General features: G+C 43.8%; 1 non-coding gene across 1 annotated transcript; it reads left to right on the plus strand.

Moving 5' to 3' along the window:
- Positions 1-559: 559 nt before the first annotated feature.
- LOC129461238 (U6 spliceosomal RNA) lies at positions 560-662 on the plus strand. The gene has a single exon (XR_008650434.1). It is a non-coding gene; the product is annotated as a U6 spliceosomal RNA (small nuclear RNA).
- The last annotated feature ends 21,420 nt before the right edge of the window (positions 663-22,082 follow it).

Genomic DNA, 22,082 nt, shown 5'->3' on the forward strand with positions numbered 1-22,082 from the left:
ATGGAGGTTGCAGCGAGCAGAGATTGCACTATTACACTCCAGCCTGGGCAACAGAACCAGATCCTGTCTCAAAAAATAATAATAATAAAAGTAGAACTCAAATAGATATTTGTACACTATGTTCGTAGCAGTATCATCCACAATAGCCAATATATAGAAACAACCGAAATATTCATCAGCAGATTAGATACACAAAATGAGTATATATGTATGCAATAAAATATTATCTCACCTTAAGAAGAAAGACTTCTGATATCTGCTACAACATGGATAAATCTTGAAAACATTGTATTACTTGAAATAAACTAACATAAAAGGACAAATATGTACTGTTTCACTCCACCAATGTGAGGTACCTCACAGGCAAATTCTTAGAGACAGAAAGTGTACCATAGGTTACCAGAGGTAGGGGAACAGGGGGATGGTGAGTTATTGTTTCATGGGTAGAGTCTTACTTTGGAATGATGAAAAAGTACTGAAGAGGGATCATTGCAATGGTTGTATAACATGTTAATGCAATTAATGCCCCTGGATGTACGTTTAAGAATGGTTCCAGTTCTTGCTTCAGCAGCACGTATACTAAAATTGGAATGATACAGAGAAAACTGGCATGGCCCCTGTGCCAGGATGACATGCACATTCGTGAAGCGTGCTATATTTAAAAAAAAAAAAAAATGAAATCAGCTGGGCACAGTGGCTCATGCGTGTAATCCTAGCACTCTGGGAGGCTGAGGTGGGTGGATTACTTGAGGTGGAGTTTGAGACCAGCCTGGCCGACATGGTGAAACGCTGTCTCTATTAAAAATATAAAAATTAGCCAGGCGTGGTGGCATATGCCTGTAGTCCCAGCTACTTCGGAGGCTGAGGCAGGATAATCTCTTGAATCCTGGAGTCGGAGGTTGCAGTGAGTGAGCCGAGACCATGCCACTACACTCCAACCTGGGCAACAGAGTGAGACTCGGTCGCAAAAAACAAACCAAACAAACAAACTGTAAATATAAATATAAATATATATATATTCCTGTCTTTTGCAGCAACATGGATGGGGCTGGAGGCCATTATCCTAAGTGAAATAACCCAGAAACAGAAAATCAAATACTGCAAGTTCTCACTTGTAAGTGGGGACTAAACAATGGGTACAATGGGTACACATGGACATAGGGAGGGAAACAGTAGACACTGGGGACTCCAAGGAGGGGGAAGATGGAGGGAACTGAAGGTTGAAAAATGATCTACTCGGTACAGTCTTCATTATTCAAGTTGATGGGCACACTAGAAGTCCAAATCTCACCATTACACAATATATCCATGCAACAAACCTGCACACGTACACCCTGAATCTATTTTTACAAAATTATTTTTTCTGCATCCTTAAAAAAAACAATTGTAAGAAATGTCTTTATTGGAACTCTGAATAAAATAGTCAGCACTTACACGTAAGTTGTATCCATTTTTAAGTGTACCATCTAGGGCCGTTAAATACAATTTACAAATATAATTTTAAAAATGGTTATTGGGGTAAAGTGTTCTGTTATGTATATTTTAGCATAATAAAATAGTAAAACCAAGCAAAAAAGCAAATGTGATATTTGAGATGCTGAAGATAGGAGACAAATATCAGGTAAGTAAACGATGCCTTAAAATTCTGCTAACTCCATTAGCCAGCATTTCATGTTGCTTTGTAGCTTCCAGGTGCCCTGGTATACCACTGTCTCTATCCTCAAACCATCCTCAGGGATGGGATTAGAAGCCTATTCGCAAATGACTAAGTGAGGCTCAGAGATATTGACTCACCCAACGCCTTATCACTAGTCAGTAGCAGAGCTGTAACTTGAACACATTTCTCTATACTCAAATACTGTGCTTTTTCAGTTTCTGCACAGTCACCTTCCTACAGTGGTTGCCATGCAGATTGCAGAAATGAAGCTCATTCCTAGTACCAGAGAGAAAGGCTAGTGAGCTGCTAATGTGTGCTGGTCCCAAGGACAAGACAGCCTGCACTCCACACCTGGCCTTACTCTCTCCCTCCCCTGGAAGGGGTGGGTGATAAAGTCTACAGTTGGGTTGGCAGCATGAAATGTGTTCACTTTATAACTACATCTTGACCATAAAATAAATAGAACCCCCACCGCTCCCCCCTTAAAGCTTTAGGTATTCAGGGATCTTTTTAAGGCATTGACCTCAAATTTTAATCTTCTGCATGTTCAAAACCAGTACTTCTCTCACAGCCCAATGACACTCTCTCAAGAAAACTTTTCCATAGTTTCACATTTGAAGCCACCATCCTTGGCATGAAATTGCTATTTGCAAGTATGACGAGGAGTTTTCCCCACCTGGTGAAATTCATTCATATAATTTTCACTATGTATGTGAGGCTAATCTCTTCAGGGCCCCATTTAGCGCAGAGATAACCATGTATCTCCCAATTTTAGGGTTGCAGAAGTCACTACATCAAACCATCCACTGGCTTTTTCTGGGCAAAGTCATGTATCTGTGTAATTAATCTAGACTCTTCTCCTGCTTAAACCAAGCAAGTGCAGCTCTGCCTGTTGCAATCCATAGCGGCTTGAAAGCTGGCAGAGAAGGCCCTTCAATTCTGATTTTCAACCCCAAGACATCCACTCATGGATTTCCCATTGTTCTTGGCATTCCTGCAGTGTGCTGTTAATTAAACTCCGTGAATTGTTATCTCCGGGCAGTGACCGCCTTGAGATGCCAAGAGTGGGTTAAGCAGACTCCACCTACTGACCATCTGCCCTGGATTTGCAGAATGCTTCTCCGGAACAGCAAATGTTGGGTTTCCAGGCCGGGCAGTGTGCTCGCCCAAACACTGCCCACTGAAGCTGGGGAGAGGCAGTGGAGCCTTGTGGTTAGGAACACGGGCTCCAAACCAGACCACTGGGATTTCAATCTTTACTCCACCACAAGCAAGTTCTGTGACACTGAGAAAGCCTCTTAACTTCTCAACACCTGGTTTCCTCATCTAGAAAGTGGAATAGCATACTCACCCTGTAAGTAGTTGGGATTAAACAGATTCTGATATGCAAAGTCCTAAAAATAGTGCTGGAAGTTGGGTAAGAGCTCAGTATAGGTTAATTACTACCACTCTTAGTATTATTAATATATATCTTGATTTACAGAGTAATTCACTAAAATGCAAACCCTCAGACATTCCCTGGCAGTGCTTGTCAAAATCCACGGCTTTAATACTCAAAAGCAATTATGTTGAGTGACATCCCTTGGCCTTCCCCAAATCCTCTTAAATCTTTAGAGACTGCAGCAACTTGGAGGTTAAAGATTACAAATCTCCAGTTGTCAAAGTTTTGAGTCATTTACCTCCGCACTTGTCATTTGAAGACCACTTTGTAATTTACAGAAGACTTTCTCTGATGACTCTACCCTGGCAAAGCTCTAGCCTCGTGCCATATTGATTCATCTCTAAGGTCTCATGAATTCTGGTGCTCTATCAACTTTTGCATATGCTTTTCTCTTTGTGTAGCATGGCCACCTGGGAACATTTTGACCTTTTCCATTTTCCATAACTCTTCACGTGGCTCTAGCCAATTAGAAACTGTAAAAATCTAACTGATTATAAACTGTAATAATGAGGAATGAAAGAAAGGAAGGAAGGAAATAAATAAAAGAATTGCATGCTGCGGTGTGAATGAGTGACTTACTCCCTAAAGTCTGCTAGGGAGGTCTGGCTAGGATCGCATGAGCAGTGCAGGTGAGTGGTTACGTTTGCCCACTTAGAGCTCTCCTTCCAGGAGAACCAAGCCCACTGTTTGCACCCTTGAGCTTGGGGGCTCCTTTTCCCCTTCCCCTACACAAGTTCCCAATTAAATGGCAGATTCTCTTATTTTTTATTGCGAGTCCCTTCTAGATCTCAGCTAGCAGCTTGTGTTCCTCCTCCCCCAAGAACTTCTCCAGCTGGCCTTCCCAGTCTGCATGTGCATCCTCTTTCCTGTGTTCCCAGCACCAGCAATGATCACTCACTACTGCCATGGCTTGTCGACTTTTCCCTGCTAGACCTTAAGTTCCTTGAGGGCAGAGACCGTGTTGTTTCTTATGGTCTCCCTTGTCCAACACGGTATTTCAAGAGTGCTCAGAAAATAAGTAAAGCAGCCATTAAGGAATACAGAAGTTGCTAAGAAGGGTACTTAGAGGAAATGGTCAATATGACTGAGAAATTTGGAGAAACCTTCACAGCAGAAGCAACAGATGTGCTGGGTCTTAAATGATGAGAATAATTTTGACAAGCAGAGGAGAAAAAGCAAGAGTCTCCAGACCAAAGGACCAACAGGAGTGAGGCTCCCAGGCCTGGAGCTCTATGCTGTTGAAACCTGGGGTTGGGTGGGAGGGAGAGGAAGAAGCTGGAAGGAAGGAGGGGGTCACTGAACTGGAAGTAGATACTCATTTGGGGAGTTATAAAGGATGTTTCATACCAGGAAAAGTTTAGGCTTTATTGTGCAGAGAACCAGGACCTATTAAAGTACTTTAAGTGGGTAGTGTTTTAAAAAGAGTGTTTTTTAAACAGCAAGGTGCAGAAGGTGCATGTATGCTTGCATTTATGGAGGACATAGAAAAATAGACACTTTCGCCTGTAGTATCTCTGGAAAGATACTGTAGAAACTGGTAGCAGTGGTTAGCTCTACCAAAGGGAACTTTTGTAAGAAGACAGGGATGGAAGGAAGATAATTTTTGCCGTACTCCTTTTGCCCTGTATTTTTCTTATATTTTTGTATTATATTTTCTAAAAGAATACTCAATTTAAACCGACTGTAAAAATGAGGAAGGAAGGAAGGAAGGAAGGAAGGAAGGAAGGGAGGAGGAGAGAGGGGAGGGAAGGAAAGGAAAGGAAAGGAATTGCATACTGCAGTATGAATGAGTGACTTACTCCCGAAAGTGTGGTAGGGAGGTCTGGCTGGGAGCCTGTGAGCAGTGCAGGCGAGCGGTTACCTTTGCCCACTTAGAGCTCTCCTTTCTGGACAGCCAAGCTCACTGTGTGCAGCCTTGAGGTCGGGGGCTCCTTTTTTCCTTCCCATACATAAGTTCCCAATTCAGTAACAAATTCTCTTATTTTTTATTGCAAGTCCAACCTCAAATTTTCAAAAATCAAATCCATCCTTAGTTGTCCTGGAAGAGATGGCTCTTAGTCTTCTGTTGGAAGGGATGGCTCTTAGTCTTCTGTTGGAAGAGATGGCTCTTAGTCTTCTGTTGGAAGAGATGGCTCTTAGTCTTCTGTTGGAAGAGATGGCTCTTAGTCTTCTGTTGGAAGAGATGGCTCTTCCTCTCTTGGCTTCATGTGTGGTGTGCTCAGTGGGCTCCCAGCTCTCCTGGCCCTGGCCCTGCTCACTTTGCTGATGCTTTGTGCTGAGACCAGCTCCCTCTCAGTGAGCCCAGGCAGGAGGGAGGAGAAGGGCTTGCTCCGCTCCTCAGAAGAGCACTTCGGAGCACAAATGGAGAGCAAGAGATTGGCTATTTGACCTCGCAAGCTGCCGCTCTGCTTTTAGGACGTTCGCAATCCTAAAAAGGAAGTGCTCCAGGCACATGAGACGGCCAAAGTGAGGCACTGAGGGAGAAAGCAAATCAGCGCCGCGACCTACCTCAGGCCCCAAAATGACGCCTTTGGGATTATGAACGGCTAACAGTTTTGGACTCCTGATGAGAGAAACTTCTAGAGAAATCACTTTTGTTTTCCATGCAGGAAAAAGTTATAATTTAAGGCATTGAGACAACACAAATAAAAGATGCATTTCAGTTTAAGAAAACCCAACTAAAAAAAAAAAAAAACAAAAAAAACCCTGGACTTTGAAGCTGGATGTGAAAAGTGTACTGAGTACAAATTTAATGTTTGCAGTCTGGGTTTCGGGAACACCCCTCTGGTACCGTCGGGTTGATCCTGAGCAAATGACTTCATCCCTCTGGGCTTTGAGTTTTCCCTTTAGATCCCCCCGATACATTTCAATTCTTGCCTTCATTCCAGCAGTGTGCATTTGCATTCTGAAATGCTTCTTCATTTATTCATCGATGTCCTGTCACCTGTTATCCTAGAGTACGCAGAGCATCATTTCTCAGGATGCCGACGGCTCGTCTGAGCCAGGGGTGGTATGCGGGAAGGCGGAGTAACTAAGGTGCTTTATGCTAAATCATCCAGTGCTTTAGGCCTTCAAATAGGCTAGAGTCATGTCTAGTGCTGGCATCACATGTCTAAAGCTGGGAAGTGTCCATGATAGGGACCCTCGAGGTGGCAGCAAGAACTTTCTTTTGCACATGGGTTTGTTCAGATGAAAATCATGCTTCTGATACCGCCACCAAATCAGGACTTGTGTCTGTCAGTGTTTCAAAAACCTCTGGATGATGGGAGGCTGACTCTTACTTACTAGCAAGGATCTGAAAGTGGTTTGAAATCACCGGCACACATTTTTCAAGATGTTCTGCCTTTTGGGAGATCCTGCAAACAGTAAATATCACCAGAATTGACTGTGCCAAGCAAACATACTCTCACAATTTAAATTGAATTGTCGGCTTTGTGTAATAAAAGTTTAAAATTATGTGTTGCATGAAGAATAAATTTACCCTATTATATGAGTCAAAATTAAAGACGGGATGCGCTTACTTTTTAATAGGCTTTTTACATTGTTGTGGGATGTCCCTCAGTCATTTCTATCCAAGCCATATTTCATTAAAGCGAGTCATATACATTTGCTATTTCTAGTGTCCTTGACATTACCAAAGCACACGATATTTCTTCAATATAACTTTCTTTCCTGGTAATAACAGTTGATCCATCTTAATATTGCTAAAGTTTGGGCTTTCAGATTCGTATGAAGAATGATCTATTTCCACACAGTTTCACTCTCTTTATTAAATTTTTGGTGACTCTGGCCACAATAGCAAATGCTACAGATACTGCTTCTCACTCCTGTGGTCCAAAAAACCCTCTGGAGTAGGGTGGCCAGGTAAAAGCAAGGACTGGGTGTTTCTTTTTTGGTTTGCTAGGTCTGACAATCCTACAGCAGAGCCCTTCGAACATTTTCAGACCTCCTGTCTATACCGGCCTCCACTTCCACCCTCTCTCTCCTCCCATTATTCCCCTTCGACTTGCTCCAGCCTTTCAGATCCCACAGGAACCCCCTACTGGTCTCCCCTGAGCTGTCGCTCACATGCTTACTTCTGTGCCTACCCCCGACCTCCCATCTTGAAGTGCTGAATTTATAGGCAGGGTACTCCCCACTGTAGAGTCCCGTCTCGAGCCTTGGATAGCTCAGCTTTCCTCTTAGCTTAAGTTCACCCTTGTGGCAATTTCTCCTATGTCTGTCATGTCCATGTGCTTGGCCCTTTGCTGAGTGTGGCAAGAGGAATTTACCTTGGTCCAACAGCATCTTTTATTCATAATGATGGATGACCAAGGCATCGGGCTGAAACTAAAAGTAAAGAGAATTAAAAAGCCATCACTCTGGGGGTGGGCTGCTACTATAAAAGAACTTCTTAATATGAAAATCATGTTTGCAATACCACAAACAGATCATCCTGTGAGTCTGCAGGCCCTCTAGACAGAGGCCGTGGGCTCTGCTTTCTTATCACCGAGTCACTGTTTCATTAAATGAGTTGGACTCAATAGAGTAGAAGCAGAAAGCAATTACTTTTTAGTGTGTTAAGTTGAACGCTTCTGCTTTGCTCCTCGATGAAATCCCAGGCAGGTCCTTACAGAATTACCAAATAGCCTCATTTCTCAAATAATAAAAATGTCCAGTTTAATTCAAAATTGAAATTTGTTATACAACTTAAACTCTTTTCTTCCCACCAGGTTGGACCTGATACAAGATTGGGAGCCAAGAGTGGGGTAGCATCGTGGTTGGCTAGATCACCATTTCCACCCCTCCTCCCTCATTCTGCTCCCCCAGAACTGGAGAAGGGTGGAAAGAAGAAAGGAAAGACACAAGAAAGAGCTCCCCTAGTTGTCACCATGAGTTTGGTATTAGGCTAATTCTTTCTCCCGCGCAGCACTCTTCTGCATTCGTTGGAGTCTTCCTTTGACATCTCACTAAACATCGTGGGAATCTCCAACCTGCAATTCTAAAGCAGGCAATGGCTGGGCACTGTGGCTTATGCTTGTAATCCCAGCAGTTTGAGAGGCCAAGGTGGAGGATTGCTTGAGCCCAGGAGTTTGAGACCAGCCTGGGCAATATAGTGAGACCCTGTTTCTTTTCTTTTCTTTTTTTTTTTTTTTTTTTTTTGAGATGGAGTCTTGCTGAGTCACCCAGGCTGGAGTGCAGCGGCACTATCTCAGCTCACTGCAAGCTCCACCTCCCTGGTTCACACCAGTCTCCTGCCTCAGCCTCCTGAGTAGCTGGGACTACAGGTGCCCGCCACCACACCCAGCTAATTTGTTTTTTTGTATTTTTAGTAGAGATGGGGTTTCACCATGTTAGCCACGATGGTAGCAAGACCCTGTTTCCAAAAAAAAAATTTATAAATTACCCAGGCACGGCAGTGAGCACCTGTAGTCTCAGCTACTCGGGAGGCTGAGGTGGGAGGATCACTTGAAACCAGGAGTTGGAGGCTCCACTGAGCTGTGATTGCACCAGTGTACTCCAGCCTGGGTGACAGAGTGAGACCCCGTCTCTAAAAAATAAATAAATGTTTTAAAATAAATAAATAAAACAGGCAAAGTATCTGCCCACTCGCCTGCAAATACGTGCAGCCCCTGGCACTCCCCTCTGTCCGTGGGGGTGCCTTCATCTCTCAAGCCCTGTCTCTTCTCTGCTCCCTGGCAAGGGAGGCTCCATTCACAATCTTCTCTTTGGGCTTTACGACTGGAAGGCAGACACCAGTCTCTGTACCCACCAGTTCTGAGCCACACAGGTAAATCTTTTTGACTGGTCTCTGAGGCCTCTCTTGCTTCGCCTAGAGTGAGGAGAAAATACCCACGCCCCTTCCTCCATGCCGGGGGCTGGGGTGCAGGTGGTGGGAATGCCCAGCTTCTGCTAATGCTCTTCAAACCAATCCTTGCCACTGGTTGCTTCAACCTCCTCCTAAATTCCTACTCTTCTCTTTCACATCATTGAAGGAGGTGACCAGAACAAGTTTTGGGCCACCCCTACAAAGATGATCTACAAACCCCTTTGAGGTAGTTTTCAGCTTTGGGGGCCTCACCCACATTTCAACACAGAAGAGTATCATCTTAATATCCCATTACATTGACTGTTTCCTAAACAACCTCTACAGTGTTGAAAAGTCACTTTTAGATGGAGAGCTTCTAAAATGTAATCACCCTAAATTTTGGCTCATTTTACTCTTAAATTTATTTCTCGGGAGAGAGAGGAAGTGACACAAGGGATGCTGCTGTGAACCTAATCTAAGTGCTTTGAAAGGAACAGAAGGCATAATTAGATGTGCATCTCATATTTTAAGAAAGGAGATATCAAATGGTGAAGGGTGCATTTCAAATGCACCCACAGGGAGAAACTGAAAGGGAAGATGGGGTATGAGGCACTCATAAATGCAGAATTACAACAAGTATTCTAATAAAAAAGGAAAAGGAGCAGGTCTTTGGGAAAAGCCATGCGGTTGCATGTGCTGTTGAGTTGGGTGCTCTCAGCCCATGCGCATGAGCTAGAAAAAGCAGAGCACAGCCAGAGACACAAGCGAAGGGGCAGCCGGAGCCTGGAAGGAAGGTGGAAGGAAAACCCAGGGCCAGGAAGAGCTGAAGCCTGCAAGACAGGACAGTCGGTGCAGTGGCTGGCGTTCAATGAAATAACTCCGCTCTGTGCCGGGCTCGGTCTTGAGCCTTCCATTTGAACTTGTTTGATCATCACAGTACCTTGATGATATCATTATCCTTATTTTACAGGTGAAGAAATGGAGGCACAGGCTGGCGCAGTGGCTCACATCTGTAATCCCAGCACGTTGGGAGGCCGAGGAAGGTGGATCACCTGAGGTCAGGAGTTCAAGACCAGCCCGACCAACATGGTGAAACCCCGTCTCTACTAAAAAAAATATCAAAATTAGCTTGGCATAGGTGGCAGGTGCCTGTAATCCCAGCTACTCAGGAGGCTGAGGCAGAAGAATCGCTTGAACCTGGAAAGCGGAGGTTGTGGTGAGCCGAGATCACACCATTGCACTCCAGCCTGGGTGACAGAGCAAGACTCTGTCTCAAAAAAAAAAAAAAAAAAAGAAAGAAAGAAAAGAAGAAACGGAGGCACAGAGAATTAAAGTATCTGTCCAAACTTGGGCAGCTGGGAAGAGGCTAAGCCAGAATTCAAACCGGGGACCTCAGGCCTCAGAGACTGCCCTTAACTATTTCCTCACTGCTTTTCTGTGCATTGGTCCATTCTGATCTCTACCAGGTCTCTGAGCATCTGAGAGCATGGCTTATGCTTTGCTCATCTCCGTAATCCCAGCATTTAGCTCCATGCCTGGCGTGTGGCACACGCTTTGAGTTTGTGGAGTTGAACAAGTGGGTCTGGTGGAACGAGACTCCTCCTGTGTCTTATTTTTGCCAAAGCCTCCAAACTGAGGTTCATGGATGATAAGTGCCCTCCATATTCTGAAGAGAAGAGTCAGCCACAGTCAGCTTAAATCTACACAGAGTGGAACACAAGGGTCTGGAACACGTGGGTCCAGCAACCACCTATGCCTCTGACGAGGCTAGTGGCTCTTGGAAGAGAGGAAAGACGTCTTTGAAGAGAATATATAGAACTAGAGAGAGCAGTGTTGCCTTTCTCCTCCTCCCTGCCTCCAACCCCACTAAAGGTAAGTGAACAAGGGCCTTGGAGAACCACCAGATGGGGGTTGTTTTTCGGAAGGGGAAGCTGGCACTCACTCGCTGGCCAAGTGTGGGCTGAGCCTCCCCCCAGGCTGTGGCTGCACAGGGCACAGGAGGGTCCCTGGGAGAGCTTGAAATGTGGCCCTTGGGTTTGAGGGTCCTGAAACTAGGGCCTGAAGCAGCCCAAGGGCAGACAGCTGGCTGAGGCCCCCACTAGGCAAGGAGAGAAGAGGAGGCGCAGCCATGGGAGTACCCTGCAATCCCCCAGTTTGAAAAAGACCAGAGCCAAGCAGGATGCCTGCCTGAGGGGAAGGCGCCTGGAAGCAGACGGCAGGCAGGGAGAGCTAAGGGGCACCCTAAGAAGTAATCTAAAAGCCCATGGCCCCTGTTGAGGATGGTGTCCTTATGCACAGCCACATGGATCTGAGACAGTTGTTTGTCAGGAGGTAGAGAGGTGTCCCTAAAGAATCCACAAAAGGGTCCCATGGGAAATTTCCAATACGTGTACATAGGCAATGAGAGAAAGCATTACATAGCTCAGAGCAAACCACAGTGGGCTGAACCACTGGTCCCTGAACCAAACCAGGAGCAGCAGAGAGTAGGTTAGAGGCAGGAAATGTGGCGTGGGGAGAGAAGGGGAAAACTACTATTGGATGAGAGAGTGAAGTTTTGGTTTGGATTATACCGGACTTGCTAATATCTGAAAGTTGACCAGACCTCTTTAAGATCTGCCCAAGATGTCACCAAGCTGTAATGAAAGGACAGCTCAATCAGCTCTTGAGAGGCCATGATGGAGAAACACAATGCTATTTCCTGATGTCGCTGAGCAAACCAGCCTTTTCTGTCACTGGGTGCACAAGGAAGCATCAGGCAGGTGGGTGGGTAGCAGAATGTTAACAGGTAACTGCATTTCCCCAGTTCTAAGGCACAATTTACTTTAAAGAGAACATTTTGATGTTTCTGAAATTCAATGCCCTATAAATCTAAGTTCACATTTATTATTTTTCCTCCAAAGACGTTTTTAAAATTTATGCTGTCTTAAAATATATCACATCTTAGGATGGAGACTAGTTTGTAATGACAGAGCTGATGAGAGGCTTTAAGTTTCTTAAAGTGCTCTTGCTGGCATTATTGCAGGTTGAATGTCACTCTCTGACCTTCCTTGTTCTTGTTCAGCCTGCGTAGGAAAAGGCCAGAATAGGAGTGGGCAGGGATGGCCTGAGGTTGTAGGGGTAGAAGGCACAGGGTACTCACACCCAAGTTCTTGGCCAAGGATGTCCACAAACCACAAGATTACCCAAGATTTTGAGTTCCAGTGGTGAGGTAGGGCCAAGAATATAATCTGAAGCGCAAGGTTGGCCATATAGGATATGAAAGTGAGTGAGTCAGGAGAGATTTTTAAAGAAAGATGCAAGGGAAGGAAGGTAGTAAGTGAGAGAGAAACGAAGGAAGGGAGGGAGGGAAGGAGGGAAGTAGGAAGGGAAGGGTAACTGCCTTCGCTTGAATTCATGGAGAGAAAGAGAACTGTCAAGGGGACTAAGATGATACAGTCACAACTACATAAACTTAGACAAAGGAAGGATTTTATACATGAGAAAATTGAATCCTATGAAATAGGGTTAAGTAGTGTGTCCAAGGTTACATGACTAGTAAACAACAGAATTAATCAACTTCAATTTTTCTTCAATTTTCTCCCCTAATGACAAAAAAAGTGTCCATTGAAAGGGGTAAAACAAAGATGCTTAGAAAGAAAATACAACTGCAGATGGTTAAAAAAATAGTAAGAAAACATCTAGGCTAGGGGTGGTGGCTCAGACCTGTAATCTCAACACTTTGGGAGGCTGAGGCAGGAGGATGGCTTGAGCTCAGGAGTTGGAGACTGCAGTGAGCCATGACTGTGCCATGGCACTGTAGCCTGGGCAACAGAGAAAGACCCCATTTCTAAAATAAAAAAAAAAGAAGAAGAATCTGAGAGTCCACAAAAAGAAATACTAACTTCATTTTTTTGTGGGTGCAATATTAATCTCATTTTCTTCATAATGTCAGTATCCTAGCACGTTAAGGGAATTCATAGAACAAAGGAAATAAAAAATAGGTAGAAATACACAAGTTGAATGAAGTATGGTTTGGAAAATTCCTAAGTGATTAAAAACTCATACCCAAAGAGAATAAGCTGTACTGTGAATGAATACTAATAAATCATTGTCCAAAGGAAAGGAACATTTATTTCTCTATTGCTCTCACTGCCATTAAAATTCTTATTAATGATTCAAATTATTATTCTTATTAAAAAATTATTCTTATTAATGATTCAAATTATTAATGATTCAAAGCAATAGAAAAAAAATCCTGGTGGAATTATCTAACATTTTTGCCAAGGCCATGGTTATTTGGGTTAGTAACATATGTATAACCTTTATTTATGGGTAAGAATAACTTGGTTCCTTGTTTATGGAGAACAGTGGTTTGTAGAACATTTTTATTTAAACCTTAAGTCCTGTTAGGTGATGAGAGCAGGGAGTTTCATGCTGCAGATGAAACTCTATAAAAACCTTTTACTTTTCCAGCTCTTCTGGTGGTATATTATGGATATTGCTTCATAGTCATAAAATTCTGATGCTATTCAAGGTGTCACTTAATCACTCTCCGTGTCACAATCAGTTATCCCTTCTAGCTAAACATACTGGGTTCTTTCAAGCCATGATATGTTATGGCACTTAGACCTTTAACCTTCTGTCTATCCACGAACATGGCCTAGTTTACTAGTGTTGCTCTTAAGATGTGACACCTAATTATCAACTCCAGTTCTCCAGGTAAGGTGTAATCACTTAAAAGCACAAGGTAATGATGTCCAGCCTTTATCTAGAAACTCTTCTTCTACTAAAACAGACTGAAATTGTACCATTTCTGTAGTATGCGCTTCATACATCTGGCACTGACTTTGTAAGCTGAAGCTCTCCAGTCTTTTTCATTTGAACTGTTATTGAAACAAGTGTTCTTCATCTTGTCCCTATTGATTTCCTAGGAATAGAATAAATGGCTAGAAATTAATTTCTGTTGCATTTAACTTCTTAATTTTAGCTTAACACATCAGCTAATTTTTTTTCTTTTTTTTTTTTTTGAGACAGAGTCTTGTTCTTTTACGCGGGCTGGACTGCAGTGGCACAATCTTGGCTCACTGCAAGCTCCGCCTCCCAGGTTCACGCCATTCTCCTGCCTCAGCCTCCCGAGTAGCTGGGACTACAGGCGCCCGCCACCATGCCCAGCTAATTTTTTCTATTTTTAGTAGAGACGGGGTTTCACCATGTTAGCCAGGATGGTCTCGATCTCGTGACCTCAGGATTCACCCACTTTGGCCTCCCAAAGTGCTGGGATTACAGGCATAAGCCACCACATCTGGCCAAATTTTTTTAACCTAAATGTATCATTGATGTATTAGTTTAGCACAAGTCATCTTCATTCATTCAACAAAATCTTGAGTATCTAAAATACACTGGATATGTCATAAGCAATAAATCTTTAAGATATTAGGTTCAAATATTTATAATCCACCATAGAACCAGTATATTTTAGAAGAAATAACCAAGGAATTCTAAATAGCTGGAACCTATTCCATACCTGCAGCGGGTTTCTCTCACAGCATCAGTTCATCAGGGAAGGCAGTGGAGCTTCCCCTGGCCTTCTGCCAATTCAGCTCCCAATTCTGCTTGCTTCAGATATGATTAGATTCACATTTTCTTCACAGTCTAAACAAGCTCTTCATTTCTCTTTACCCTCAGAAATTAGATCTTCAAATGTTTTCAGTCCTATAAGATTCCCTGGATTTACAAGTCAACTCTCATCCCTTTGATGTTGGTGGCTTGAACTTTTCCCCCTTCCATGAATTTATCAGTTCTACATAGGAAACAGTCAGGTATTTATTTGGGGGCATGGTAGCAAGAGTAAATTTCTCAGAATGAGGAGAACTGGTTTTTCCTAAAAACATCTGTGTGAGAGAAAGCCAGTCATGCTACTTCTCCAAGCCTCGGCTTTGTTCTTTGTCAACAGAGTGTCATGATGACGGGCTTAACAGAATCATTGACTCGTCCTGTGTGCTAGAGCATTACAGTGCACTGGTTTGGGATGCCCCTGTAGAGGACCCTCCTTGTGACAATGAAAATGCTTGGGTTTGCAGGTAAGGACAGGGAAGAGAAACCTTGGTAGAAGAGTTCTGCTGGCTACAATGAAGTTCTGGCTTTAAATGACTTTGAACCCTGCAAAAATGGTCTGTGTACTCAGATTTGAATCATTAATTTTGAAAATTATGGCCCCTTTCAGAAAAGTTTTCTTTTGAAGGAGATAGAGGAAGAAAGAAGGAGAGATACTTTAAGCGTATATGTATGTGTATAATCCACATAGAGAAAAATTATTAAAGTTGAACATACAGTTATACAGAGAACATTTGCATAACCACCGGGAAATCCTTTTTAAAACAGAATTTAGTTTTAGAGTACTTTTATTTATTTATTCATTCATTTATTTAATAGAGATGGGGTCTTGCTCTGTCACCCAGGTCAGAGTGCAGTGGCATGACTATGGTTCACCATAACCTTGAACTGTTAGGCTCAATAGAGATTTCTTCCTCAGCCTCCCAAGTAGCTGGAACTACAGGCACATGCCATCATGCCTGGCTTATTTGTTTTTTATTTTTTGTAGAGATGGGGTCTTGCTATGTTGCCCAGACTGGTCTCAAACTCCCAGCCTCAAACAATCTTTCTACTTTGGCCTTCCAAAGTGTTGGGATTACAGGCATGAGCTACCACACCTACACCAGAGTAGTTTCAGATTCACAGGAAAACTGAGCATAATGCACACAGATACCATATACCCTCACCTCCTAATCCCACAACTTCCTGGATTATCAACATCTCCCACCAGGGTGGCACATTTGTTAAAATCAATGAACCTATATTGACATCATTATCACATGCAGTCCAGAGTGCTCATTAGGGTTCACTCCTGGTGTTGTACATTCTTTTTTTTTTTTTTTTTTTTTTTTTTTGAGACAGAGTCTTACTCTGTTGCCCAGGCTGGAGGTGCAGTGATGTGATCTCAGCTCACTGCAACCTCCGCCTCCTGGGTTCAAGTGATTCTCTTGCCTCAGCCTCCCAAGTAGCTGGGATTACAGGTGCCTGCCACAACGCCAGTTAATTTTTGTGTTTGTAGTAGAGATGGGGTTTCGCCCTGCTGGCCAGGGTGGTCCCTACTCCTGACTTCAAGTGATCTGGATCCGCCCACCTCGGCCTCCCAAAGTGCTGAGATAACTGGCGTGAGCCACTACACCTGGCCGGTGTTGTACATTCTATAGATGTGGACATATGACATGTATCCACCATTATGAGACCTTTTTTAAATTGCTCAAAATGCCCAGACTGAAAGTTCAACACCAAAGAGAGCTCGCTGATTCCAGGATGTCAGCTCACTAGAGCTGGGGACCTAGGTCTTCTGTCCAGCTGATTCCTCTCTCTCAAGCCTGGAAAGTACAAGTAACCACTGGTATGCTGGGCAGTCCTGCCTTACCCTGGCTCCCAGCGAGGCCAGATGGAAAAGGCTTCCAAAGGAGCAGAAGAACAAGAGCTCTTTGGGGCTCTGGCAGGAGGTGCCTCCCCCTCTGAGAAGGAGGGTCACTGCAGTCACTGTAGACTTCAGTCAGGAGTCCAGCCCTGCCATCTGCCTGTCTGGAAAGACCAGCCTGGAAAGAAATTGTGAACTAGGGAAGCTCATCTTTGGGGCTCCTCCCGCTGACTCTTAACACCCCCTACCACTTTCCCCATTAGCTACCTAATTGTCTTCCTAACATATGGATGAGAATCCAGATTCCTCCTGTTATACACCAACCCCAAGTGAATGGGAACTCAAGGTTATCTGTTAAGAGTTTAGAGAGTAGCTGCCAGGGATCACCCTTTCAGGTTAGAAGGAAGGAAGCTATGAAGTTGGAGCAAAAGGCAAAAGAGGGGAAGATTTCCCTTGGCCCCCTCTCTCTCTGCCCTGCCCCAGGAAAGACTGCAAGGTCATTGTGATGTGCCAAACGTCCAGTCCAGCTGGCCTGCCATGGGGTGACCAGCCCTCTCCATTCTCTCCTCCAAAGCAGGTCACAATTTGAAATTCTGTTCAAGTATATTGAAACACAACTTCCAAGCAAGTTCATTAAGCAAACAAAAACAAAACCCAAAATGTGAGTGTGCTGCTACTCATCACATAGAGACTGCAACAAGGTCAGGGATAAATTTTATGAGCACAGAGTTCACAAGATGCTTCCACAAAAGTGCCAAACATGACTCACTGGCATCATCATTGTCAATGAGAATTTAATGCCATGCCTTTTTGGAAGAACATTCAGCATATTACAAAGATTCTGAATTAACGTCTAGAATTATGAAATGCTATGGAGAAAGCCAAGTGTATGTTTCATCTCTGGCTCCTGTGGCTTTCTTAACCAGCATCCCTCTACAGAAGCAAGGACGAATGGGGGAGCCACATTCTCTCTCCTTCCCTTGTTCCCTCTAACTATCTATAGTTGTCCTAAGATGCCAGGGCCTTCTCTCCACTACCAATGGCGAGTCTGAGAGTGTTCAGGTTCAAAGCACATAGTGTCTTGATGGGCATGCCAGCTGGAGCCAGACTATCTGGCTTCCAGTCCCAGCTGAGTTCAACCCTCCATGTGCCTCAGTTCTCTCAGCTGTAAAACAGTAATAACAATACAACATCCTTCATGGAATTAAATACATAAATATCGTTATTTCCTGCCATGCCCTAATCAATCTTGTCTTCTCATCACTTGTTGCGGGAAGTCAGGGACACCGAACGGACGGACCAGCTGAAGCCATGGCAGAAGAACATAAATTGTGAAGATTTCATGGACATTTATTAGCTCCCCAAATTAATACTTTTATAATTTCTTACACCTGTCTTTACTGCAATCTCTGAACATAAATTGTGAAGATTTCATAGACATTTATCACTTCCCTAATCAATACTCTTGTGATTTCCTATGCCTGTGTTTAGTCTCTTAATCCCATCATCTTCGTAAGCTGAGGATGTATGTCACCTCAGGACCCTGTGATGATTGTGTTAACTGCACAAATTGTTTAAACAATATGAAATGTGGGCACCTTGAAAAAAGAACAGGATGACAGCGATGTTCAGGAACAAGGGAGATGACCTTAAAGTCTGGCTGCCTGTGGGCTGGGCAGGACAGAGCTATATTTCTGTTATTACTGAAAACAGGTAAGAGAAATATCGCTTAATTCTTTCCCCAGTAAGGAATATTAATAATTAACAGCCCTGAGAAAAGAATGCATTCCCGGGGGGGACTCTAAAATGGCCGCCCTAGGAATGTCTGCCTTATGCAGATGTAGATAGGGATGAAACACGCCCTAGTCTCTTGCAGTGCCCCCAAGCTTGCTAGGATTAGGAAATTCCATCCTGGCGAATTCTAGTCAGACCAGTTCTCTACACTTGAACCCTGACAATGCGTGCACAGCGGGACATGGAAGTTCATTAGTGATTCCAGTTTCACCCTGACCTCCTGCCTTGTGATCTTTTGTCGCCCTTGAAGCATGTGATCTCTGTGACCCACACCCTATTCGTACACTCTCTCCCCTTTGACAATTGCTAATAAAAACTTGCTGGGTTTACAGCTCAGGGGGCATCACCAAACCTGCCGACATGTGATGTCTCCCCCAGACACCCAGCTTTAAAATTTCTCTCTTTTGTACTCTTTCCCTTTATTTCTCAGACTGGCCGACACTTAGGGAAACAGAAAAGAACCTACGTGAAATAACGTTATATTATCGGGGGTGGGTTCCCCGGATAATCACTCATCTGAACAGCTCTTATTAAGGCTGCTGTAATATCCCAATGGAAATTTGTCAGGCCTCACCTTATTTGGCCTATCCACGGCACTTGACGTAGTTGATTGTCCCTTTTTTGGAGCACTGCTTTGCTTGGCTCTCAAAGTAACAGTGTATTCTGGTTTTCCTTCTGCCTCACTAGTTGTATCTTGATCTCTTTTTCTTTATGATTCCTCCTCATTTTCTAGACATCAGCATGCCCCAGAGCTCAGTGCTGGGACTTCTCTTCCAACCTCACTTAACACTCAGTTCATCTGTCTGGTCTGGTGATATGAAATGCCATCTAAGCCCACCTTCGTATTCCTAGGCTGGACCCTCCCATGGACTGCAGACTAACCCAATGCTTCCCTCTAGTTCTCAAGTTAGATCTGTCATAAGCATCTGAAACTTAATAATATGCAAACCCAAACTCCCATTTCACCTCTTCTCTAAATAGCTTCTTGGGCAATTTCTCCCATTTCAGTAAAAATTAACTCTATTACTCTAGTTGCTCAGGAAACAGTCCTTGGAAACATCACTGACTTCTGTCTTCCTCTTCTGTACCACATCCAATCCATCAGCAGATCCTGTGGGCTCTACCTTCAAAATGTAACCAGGTACTGGCCCCTTCTCACCACTTCCACTGTTAATACCACAAGGCCAGAGCCACCATCACCTCCTGCCTCGATAATTGCAGTAGCCATTAAATTCGCCCCCTGATGTTCACCCTGATGTCCCAGTCTATTTTCAACCCAGCAGCTAGAGGATGCTTTCATTTTATTTTTATTGACAAATAATTGTGTCAATTTGTGGGGTATAATGTGATGTTTTAATATATGTAGACATTGTGGAATGATTAAATCGAGCTAATTACTATATTCATCACTAGAGGAGGCTCTTAAAACACGTCATGCCTATGCTCACAATTCTCTGGTGTGCTCCTTGTCCAACGCAGGGTAAACGCCTATGCCCTCCTAGAGCCCTGCAAGGTCCCACACAAACTTTCTCTCCCAGCTACCTCTGGTCTCATACACCACTCTCCTTCCTCCCCTCCCCTCCCCCTTCCTCCCTTCCTTCCTTCCTTTCCTTCCTTTTTCTCAAGTATGCGAAGCTACTCACACCTTAGGGTCTTGGTTTCCTCTGGCTGATTTTGTCCTGGGTTGTTCACTTCCTTCAGGCCCCTGCCCAAATGCCACCTCATCAATGAGGCCTAATTACAGCAATATCTACCACTTGCATTATCTGTTCCCCTCAACTGCTTTCTTTTTCTCCATATGACTCAATACTACCTGATGTTCTACCTGTTTTCTTGTTTATTTGTGCTTTGCCTGGAAACCCCCAATAAAGCATCATCTCCACAAAGACAGAGGTTCTGTATGGGTCATCGCTATATCCCCAGAGCCTAAATCTGGGCTTGGCATACAGAAGGCTTTCAGAAAAACACATGAATGAATGAATGAATGAAAAAATAGTATTTAAAACATAGGGGCTGGGCGTGGTGGCTCACACCTATAATCCTAGCACTTTGGGAGGCCGAGGCAGGCAGATCATGAGGTCAGGAGATTGAGACCATCCTGGCTAACACGGTGAAATCCCGTCTCTACTAAAAAATTCAAAAAAATTAGCTGGGTGTGGTGGTGGGCGCCTGTAGTCCCAGCTATTTGGGAGGCTGAGGCAAGAGAATGGCATGAACCCCGGAGGCAGAGCTTGCAGTGAGCCGAGATTGCGCCACTGCACTCCAGCCTGGGCAACAGGCAAGACCCCGTCTCAAAAAAACAAAACAAAACAAAAAAACATAGGAAAGACTCAACTGATTCTAGCTGGGTGAATGAATGAATGAAAAGTATTTATAGCAAGACTTCACACATAAGAGGTCAAGCACTAGATGAACAAACGAGTAAATACCACTTAGAAGTGGCAGGCACAAGGGAAGCACTCCAGAAATACTTGTTGAATGAGTGAAATAAAGCATTTAGAGCGGTAGCAATACATGGTAAACCTTCAATAAATTTTAACATTTACTATTCCAATGTCAAAATTCCATCATCAAGAGGTACTCCTCTCCCTCACGCTCACAAAGGATAAAAGAAGCTCCTAAGTCGGTGCTGAGAGTAGGGAGGAGGAGAAAATGTAGAATGGATAGGAGCAGGAGGCCCCTCCCTGGGAACCTGGGAAGGGATGTCCAGGAGTTCCCAGGACAGGCCCTGCGAAAGAAAGGGCCCTGAGTGGGCTCACAGTCTCTTTCTTGCATTTCCATCCTGAGGCTTCCACAATTCTTGTCCATTCTGATTGTGGAACTCTGAATATTTGGGGATTAACAGTATGATCTGCTATTCCCAGATGCAACATTTCCTTACCATCAAACAGTTCCCTTCCAAGTATGGCTTAAGGAGCACAGGAAACGGAGGTAACTACCACAATGGAAAACTTCTATTTTGTCCTTGATCTTTGTGAATTCAATGCCATCCTTCAAGACATGACATTTTCAAACCTGAAATTGTGTAACTGGGAAGCTTGAGTTTCTAAAAAGTGTTAAAACTGCTTCACAGATCTATCAGCTATTTGCTTTTTAGAGTGAATTAATTTTCTCGGCTTTCTCCTCCAAACCCCTTATTGATACCAGCCTTAACTCAAGAAGGAGGGTTTTGCTTGGGATGGGAGAAAGATTGAGGGAGAAATTTTATCGTCAAGTTGCCAGGGGAAAGAACAGTGAAGGCATTTTTGCAAATACTTGGGCCTCAGAATGATAAGAGTTAAGTTGGTTGGAGGGTGGAAGTTCAGGGACGAGGGTGAGATCAAATGGAAATTTCTTCCAAATGAAAGCCAGGCCGTCTCCATATTGAGTGCAATCACTGTGTGAGGCTGAGAAACGCTACTCTCACAATCCTATTCCAGGGCCAGGGTTTGATGCTAATTCGGCTGGGCAACTGGGACCCAAGGGAAACCTCCCTGCAAACGTTCCTCTAAACTTCTTTTTTCTTTTTGCTCCTTTGAAGGATCTCAGCTTACAAGGCTATGTCGACACTTGAGCAATCACACTGAAGAATCTGAGTGTCCAGTTCTCTGAGGTCCAGAATTGGCATCGATTCCATGAATGCACTGGCCTGGCAGGCATTTGTCCTCCTCCTTCTTCCTTGCATGGAAATTTTTTGAATTTTGTGGGTTTGACACATTAACTTTGCAAATGCTGACTCTTATTTATAAGTAGCACTGCTGCCTCCTTGCCTAGAATTTGCAGCCACAGCGATGAGTTTAGGAAGCATTTGCTTTCCTCGCAAAGACCAGGGGCCAGGTCTTTCCCAGGGAGCTGCATAAGTAAAATCACAGGAACCAAGTTTTAAGAAAACTCACCAAGGGAAACTTGTAGGTTAATAAATTAGAGGGGGCTTGTTTCTAATATTTGTTTGTAGATTATCAATTACTCCATGGATAATCTGTAA

Source organism: Symphalangus syndactylus, chromosome 1 (assembly GCF_028878055.3).
Source record: "Symphalangus syndactylus isolate Jambi chromosome 1, NHGRI_mSymSyn1-v2.1_pri, whole genome shotgun sequence".
In the NCBI taxonomy this organism is placed as follows: Eukaryota; Metazoa; Chordata; class Mammalia; order Primates; family Hylobatidae; genus Symphalangus; species Symphalangus syndactylus.